The sequence below is a fragment of the Tachyglossus aculeatus genome, chromosome Y1, assembly GCF_015852505.1.
Source record: "Tachyglossus aculeatus isolate mTacAcu1 chromosome Y1, mTacAcu1.pri, whole genome shotgun sequence".
NCBI classification, from domain to species: domain Eukaryota; kingdom Metazoa; phylum Chordata; class Mammalia; order Monotremata; family Tachyglossidae; genus Tachyglossus; species Tachyglossus aculeatus.
Window position 1 is genome coordinate 1 of NC_052093.1, and position 6,756 is coordinate 6,756.

General features: G+C 42.9%; 1 long non-coding RNA gene across 3 annotated transcripts; it reads left to right on the forward strand.

The window, feature by feature from the left end:
* Positions 1-178: 178 nt before the first annotated feature.
* Positions 179-6,343, forward strand: LOC119946652. 3 transcript variants are annotated; one of them, XR_005456448.1, is made up of 4 exons: positions 179-868; positions 2,196-2,282; positions 4,837-5,670; positions 6,137-6,343. It is a non-coding gene; the product is annotated as an uncharacterized LOC119946652 (long non-coding RNA). The 3 variants fall into 3 exon arrangements; XR_005456447.1 differs by lacking the exon at positions 179-868 and having other exon boundaries at positions 1,860-2,282; positions 4,837-5,049; positions 5,617-5,670; XR_005456446.1 differs by lacking the exon at positions 179-868 and having other exon boundaries at positions 1,860-2,282.
* The last annotated feature ends 413 nt before the right edge of the window (positions 6,344-6,756 follow it).

The following is a 6,756-nucleotide window of genomic DNA, read 5'->3' on the forward strand; positions in this document are numbered from 1 at the left end:
CAAGTTGTACTAGGAAAGAGGAAAAGCAACTTCCCGTCTACCATCTATTTGGTTTGATGCCTGTCTACTTCTTTTGTTTAGTTGTCTGTCTCCCCCTTCTAGACTGTGAGCCCGTTGTTGGGTAGGGATTGTCTCTCCCTGTTGCTGAATTGTACTTTTCAAACACTTAGTACAGTGTTCTGAACACAATAATTGCTTAATAAATGTGATCAAATGAATGGAGACTCCAAAATCTAATGTGTTTTGAGAAGTGCATGGCAACTATGTGATTCTCTTGAAATTGTGGCCAGTAGATACTGTTGGCAGAGGAGAAGGAAGCCATCCCTCCTCACTTCCAAATCACACAACAGGAAAATGGGTGTTATTCAGTGACTAAACTGGCAGATGGCACCAACAACAAAAACTGGGTCACCACCACTCTCTCCTCTCCTTCCAACTACATTTCCCTCCTAAAGATTAAACTTAAAGGTTTGGGTTCCCCTGCTTCTTATCTTCCTTAAGGCACAGCACTACAGTTGAAGAAGATGGGAATTTAGGGGTGTGGTGAGGAGATAGGCAAAGAACGTAGCCGTCAGCATAGCAAGTCTCCTGGCCTTTATGAACCGTTTTCCCTCACCAAGTCCAGATCCCTTGTGGATCCAGAGCAGGTAAGTGTACTTTGGGAGACCTGAAGGAAGACTTGCAGCTCCCATTCGATTTCTTTCAAAGTTCCAAAGACACCAGGAGGTGAGCTGTTGTAGGGACATTTGACATTTTTCCGGTTTGCCTTTGATCTGTTCATCTGGAATTTCAGCTGTCCTCTGGAATGTATCTCTGTGAGCTGCCTGTCATTGAACACTGAGGACCCTAGAGCTAGTAAAGCCAAAAGGTATGTCTAAAAACCACATCTTCAATATCGTGTTTCACTCAGTGTGGTTACCAGAGCATGAAGAGATGGTAAAATCAGGGAAATCAACCAGGTTTTTATACCCTCCGGGCCCTCTCTCATAAGATATTTTTCCCTCGATTTGCAAAAGTCAAGGAGAAGAGAGGCAGACAGAGAACTTTCCCAGTTACTCCTTGAGATTCTAGAGAAACCGTCACAGGCATAAGTATATGGAGAGGAATGGGGTAGAGGAGTTAGCATGTAATCACCTAACTGAATCAGTTTTTGTTTTACTCCTGCTTCTCCCTGTTATATAGGCAAAGTCGTGGATAAGGGCTTTTCTGGTTCTGGGTTAAGTTTTCCCATTCCCAATTGACTTATTGTGAATGCATCCTAAGTCCCATTATCAGGAAAAGCTGGATCAGTGAAACAGTTTGGCATTGTGTAGTTGAGTTCCTAGTCTTGATCTTTTTACAAGGCCACAGGCTACCTAGTTTGGCCTGGCTGAGAGAAACCTAGTGTCCTGTTTTCTAATTTCCAACTACCAAAAACATCTGGACTGTGAGCCCACTGTTGGGTAGGGACCGTCTCTATATGTTGCCAACTTGTACTTCCCAAGCGCTTAGTACAGTGCTCTGCACACAGTAAGCACTCAATAAATACGATTGAATGAATGAATTGAATGAATAACTGGGGTTCTAATCCTGACCACCACCATTTTCCTGCTAAGGAACTTTGGACAAGTTATTTGACTTTTCTGGGTCTTAAGTTTCCTCATCTGTAAAATGGGGATTCAAGACCTGCTTTCCCTCTCTCTTAGGCTGTGAGCCCTATGTGGCACCAGGGCTGTTTATGACCTGATTATTTTATATCTACCACAGTACTTAACAGTGTTTAACAAATGTCATAACTACTATTACTGTATTAATTATTATATTAGTATATCACATAGACCATATATTAATATCCTATCTCTTATACTGTATTTTATTATATATTATACTCTTATAATAATAGTAATGCTTTTCTATACAGGAGGAAACTAAAACATGCTGACCCATGTAGAAAAAAGATTGGCCACAGTAGTGAGGGGTTTCTTCTGTTCCAGATTCCAATTCTGGCCTCTGAGCCCCAAAAAGCCATGGGTTGAGCCAAAAGAAAAGGGGTGCTTTCCTCCCGCTGATTGCTGCTGTGAGCCAGTGCACTGGAGGCATTCTTTCAGATCAGAAAAACCATCATCTCTCAATCACAAAAAAGAAATGGCAGTGCCAGGGAGGTGGTTCAAGAACTCATGTGGCATGTATGTGTAGTTGTTTTTGTTTTCATCCAGATGACATGATTGCCTGCTCCAGCGACAAACAGCTGAAGATGGCCCTGCCATATCTTAAGGACAACATCATGCAAATTTCCATCAAAGGTGAGAACCACTGGAATAGGAATAAGTAACAGTTCAGGAGGATGAATAAAGAAAACATAATAATAATGGTATTTGTTAAGTACTTATTATGTGCCAAGCACTGTTCTAAGCACTGGGGTAAATACAAGGTTATTAGTTGACCCTTCAGGAGTTCACAGTTTTAATTCCCATTTTAAAGATGAAGTAACTGAGGCCCAGAAAACTTAAGTGATTTGCCCAGGATTGCCCAAGATACAGCTGACAAGTGGTGGGGCCAAATTAGAACCCACAACTTCTGATTCCCAAGACTGTGCTCTTTGCACTAAGCCATGCTGCTTCTCCAATAATAATAATAATAATTATGGTATTTGTTACATGCTTATTATGTGCCACGCACTGTTCTAAACACTCGGGTGAACACAGTCCCTATCCCATATGGGGCTCACAGTCTCAATCCCCAATTTACATATGAGGTAACTGAGGCACAGAGAAGTGAAGTGACTTGTCCAATGACACAGCAGATGTGGTGGAGCTGGGATTAGAACCCATGACCTGACTTCCAGGACAATGCTCTATCCACTACGCCTTGCAGTTCTGAATCTGGAGGTCAGTGCTTCCGTGGCTGCCCTTAGGATTGACGGCTTTATCTTGCTTTGTCCTTGCCAGCTCCTTAACAGTTAGGTAGAACTGGCCCCACAGTGTTTCTCTCTCTCTCTCTCTCTCTTTGCTCACCTCCCTTAGATGGGTGTGAATGGAGCTTGACTGTAAGCTTGTCCTCTAGACTGTAAGCTTGTTGTGGGCAGGGAATAAATCTGTTTATTGTTGTATTGTATTCTCCCCAGTGCTCTGCACACAGTGAGTACTCAGTAAATACGATTGACTGACTGACTGACTGAGGTGTTGGAAGCAGTGTGGCCTAATGGAATGAGTGCTAGACGAGGCATCAGGAGTCCTGGATTCTAATCTTGGCTGTGCCGCTTGCTTGCTTTTGGACGTAGGGAGAGTCACTGCTCTTTGGCTTTACTCATATGTAAAATGGGGATTTAATACTGGTTATGCCTCCCATTTGGTTTTGGCTATTCCACTTTCCTGCTGTGTGACCATGGGTAATCACTTAATTTCTCAGCTTCAGGTCCCTCACCTGAAAAATGGGGATTACAATTCCTCTTCACCTTCCCTTTTGGTTATGCAGGAACTGAGTCTGCCTTGCCTATCTTATGTCCCAGCACTTGGCACATAGTGTTTAGTTAGTATCATTTACTAATAAAGACTTCAATTCAAGGGATAAAGCATTTTAAGTGTTTCTGTGAAATTTTAAGTGCCAGTGTTCTTGCCCTAATCTGAATAAGATTCCTAAGTGGGGCTACAACTGCCTAATTCTTATTTCTGTCTTAATACAGTGCTTTGCAGACAGTAAAGACTAGCTGAGTGCAGTTATTTAATCAACTCTCCTTTGCCATTTCTTTAAGGTATTTTTTAAAAATGGCATTTAAGGCATACTCTGTGTCAAGCATTGTACCAAGCACTGGGGTAGATACAAAATAATTAGGCTGGACACAGTCCTTGTTCCATATAGGGCTCACAGCCTTAATCATCATTTTCCCAATGGGGTCAATGAGGCACAGCACAATTGACTTTCCCAAATTTACCCAGGATACTAGTGGCAGAGCTGGGATTAGAACCCAGGTGAACTGACTCCCTAGCCTGTGCTTTGTCCATTAGGCTACAGTGCTTCTTGTTGCTGATAGCTTGATTAGCTGAGTCTCTTATCTTGTTCCCAGGTATTGCTATCAAACTTGGTGGAAAAAGGAAAGAGTGAGTTCCCCCTCCTAGCCCAGCTGGAATGGGTGCTCCTGCTCCAATGCTCAAGTTGGCTCTCAATCAAGCAGCTGCTCCTTGGATCAGAACCAGCTGGAGTAGGAGGAGGGCAGCTTCAATTACTCTCAGTAACTCGGCTGGAGTTACTCTCTGAGATGAAGATGACAATGGAGTCTCCCATGCAGCTGCAGTAGAGCCTTCTGCCTGTAGTATATAGACCTCTCCATTGCCATTAAATTTATCCTTACCCATGGGTGATTTTTCCTCCCACAGCCTCTCATAGATCTGTGTTATTCCCTGAGAGATCCAGACTTGCAATTCTTGTTTTGGTGGCATTGTACCCCACTTAAAAACTTTCTTCCTCCTTTTCCTCCTTTTCAAAATAAAACACTTAAGAAGCAGCATGGTGTAATGGATAGAACATGGGCCTTGGGGTCAGAAGGTCTTGGGTTAGAACCCCAATTCTGTCACTTGTCTACTGTGGGAAAGTCACTGAACTTCTCTGGGTCTTAGTCACTTCAACTGTAAAATGGGGATGGAGACTCTGAGCCCCACATGAAACAGCCTTGGGTCCAATCCAATTTGCTTGTATCCATCCCAGCACTTAGTACATAGTAAGTGCTTAACAAATTCACATTTATTAAATGTGTTTGGTCTTCCCACATGGTTCATTAGGTGCTTCTAAAATAATGCTACTTGAAGGGACCCTTCCACTCTGACTAGATTGTATTCATAAACTCTTTTTTCGTCCCTTCAGGAAAAGGCAGAGTCTGGTAATTGTTTAGAAGGAAATGACTGAACCCACTTGTCTTCAAAAGAAGAGGACCTGTTCAAAAGAAGAATCCTCCAGTCTCTACAAATGCTGGAATCAGAAGATCCAGATCCTCTGGATCTGTCTCAAGCAGAAGAACCCAAAGGACTGAGAGAAGTGGCCCTCTACCCCCATGTTGCCTCAGGCAAATAGCCCTAAGTGAGGCTTAGTCACTTTAGAACTCATCTTCTCCCTTGTAGACTCCAGCGCAGAATCTGGGTTATCCGTAAACTGAATTCAGGGCTGCTCGGTTTTTCTTCCCATAAACTAGGACCAATCCAAGTCACCCTGTATCTAAAGATCACAGAATAGTGCTGAGCTAGAAATTCTACAAAAAAGCTTTATAGCCCTCAGATTAATAATGAAGCTGCACCCACAAACATGATTTAATCTGGATCGCAAATGGGGATTTACTTGAGAAATTCTCCAAAACTAATCATTAGCTCCCCTCTTCCCTGGCCTAACTTTCCTCCAGCTTAATTAAGGGGAGGGAAGCTTAGCTCTGCAGACCCTCTGAAAAGGTCATTTACCTACCCAGCTTCAGGAAGGAAAGAACAAGCAGGAGCCAAAGTCCTGTTACCTATATTAAGATCAGGCAGGGATTTGGTACCACCTATTAAGTGCTTTCTATGTGTTTAGCACTGTATTAAGTGATTTCTAAAGTCAGAAGTCAATCACCTTGGCTTCCTGGGCAATATGTTTTTTTCCCCTTTTCTTTCCTACAAGTCTCTGACCAACTTTCAGTGAGATCTTCAAGGTGACCACAGTGCTTTGCTCACAGTAAGTGCTCAATAAATACAATTGAATGAATTAATGAATAAATGCTGCCCCAAATGCAGTCCAACTAATACCTCAGAAATATGTCCCTGAATCTGGTTAGACTACACCTAATGAAAACAGCTTCTAGTCCTCTCCCTGAGTTGTTTCTTTTCATCAGACACATCTCCATTCAGCAGTAGGGGCCTTCTCTAACATGCAAATGAAAGGGTAATGTGCCGTTTTTCTCTATGAGATGGACAAGGTCAGGGATAGGGATGGTACCTAGAAGGGAGACTATCAAATGTAACCTAAATGTAATGTAAATGTAAATTGTAAATGTAATCAAATGTAAGAAGGAGGATGGTGGCACAAAGATGAAAAATGTAGCCTGTAGAGGATCCAGTTTGACCACCTCTTCCCTTTCTGCATCTGAATCCGTCTACTCTCTGGAAGAACAGACCCTAACTTGATCAAATTGCTTTCCCAGGTGCTCTCCAAGTGCTTCTCGGTTGAAGGGGACCTGACTCCTGCAGACCAAGAACTGGATATCGGGGCAGAGCTGGATGCCATTCAGTACTCCAAAAACCCATCTCATCCTTAACAGTGAGGCTGGGGCCCCGCTGGCATCAGTCCTGTCTGCTGTCCATGCCAAGTGAATCATTTACCAACACCTCTCTGAATTAAAGTTCCCTTTCCACTGGCTCTTACATGTGTTCATTTTCCAGGCTCTTGGAGGGTGGGTTTATTTAAAGCCATCTTAGTCTAGGGCTTTGATCACAAGGATGGGGACATATGAGAGACCCTGCCTTAGGGAGCTCAGTTTAGTCTCCCTCTTTCTTGCTTTCCTTCTTACCCCACCCCACCTCCCACCCCACCATCCAGTATTAGTATTCATCCCACTCTCCTCGGAGCATTTTTTTCTGTTCTTTAAAGGGATTGAATGGTCATGAACTAATCAGAGGGGTTGCAGTTATTTGATACTTCATATCATTTGAGATTGTCTTGCTCCATTTATTCCATCACTCTGCCAAGAGCTTGTCCTAGTATTTCTTTATTTAAGGTATTTATTGTGCGTTTACTGTGTGCAAAGCATCGTACTAAGCACTT